The sequence below is a fragment of the Parambassis ranga genome, chromosome 10, assembly GCF_900634625.1.
Source record: "Parambassis ranga chromosome 10, fParRan2.1, whole genome shotgun sequence".
Classification (NCBI taxonomy): Eukaryota; Metazoa; Chordata; class Actinopteri; family Ambassidae; genus Parambassis; species Parambassis ranga.
In genome coordinates this window covers 23,156,629-23,157,627 of record NC_041031.1, presented here as the reverse complement: position 1 = coordinate 23,157,627, position 999 = coordinate 23,156,629, and positions in this window count along the sequence as shown.

Genomic DNA, 999 nt, shown 5'->3' with positions numbered 1-999 from the left:
ATTCCAGTGTGTGTGAGGAGACACTCTCTCACTGCACACACACTGGGTGGCAGCGGACTGTGGGCGTGCGAGCAGCTGTGAATAATTGTGTTTAAGATGGTATATGTACGACCTGTGGGTCGAGGAAAGAGAGCGAGAGACTCTCTCTCTCTCTCTCTGTCTCTCCCCTCTCTCTCTCTCTCTCTCTCTCTCTCCCTCTCTCCCTCCCTCTCTCTCTCCCTCCCTCTCTCTCTCTCTCTCCCTCTCTCTCTCTCTCCCCCTCTCTCTCTGCCTCCATCTTTTTTTTATTGCCCATTTCAACACTTTCACCTCAGCTGGTTTAATTGGCACAAGTGTTAACGAGGCGTTAAGAGCCAGAGCAGACAATGAGAAAAACATATCAGGAGTGTTTTGTTTCTAATGAATCATTTGGCTGCATGAGGTAAACTAAGAACTTATTATACCCGAGCTTTAAGAGTGAAACATGAAGTCTGCAGCTGTGGAACCTCTGAAAACATCTGTATTTTTATGTATTTACAAAGCCTCGACTTCATTTTCATAATTAATATGTCTTTATGCATGGACGGCTGATGTTTTAAAACATTTACATGAGGCCCTCTTAAATATGCAGAGCAGATGTAGACGGCCCTGGGAAATAACTGTAAATGTGCTCCGTTATATGGATCTGTCTGTTTGTTTTACAGTAACATTTACTCGACAAACGTGATCCAGGACAGAATTGACCTTTGACTCACCTAAAACACACTGTGGTACGATAATCAGAGCAAAAGGAATGTCCATTAGCCATGCTAACTGCAGATGCTAGGAGCAATGCTTCCGCATCATGTTAAAATAAGATTTGCCAGTGTTCGGTTAGCCACCTTCGTTAGCTACGTAGCATCGTAGCAGATGGGAAATTAAGACCATATTGCTGCCCGAAAACAATAAATCACCATAGTTGCACCATAACAAACGATGCTGTTCTTTAAAATGCTAGTTGTTAGCTTACAACTGCTAACA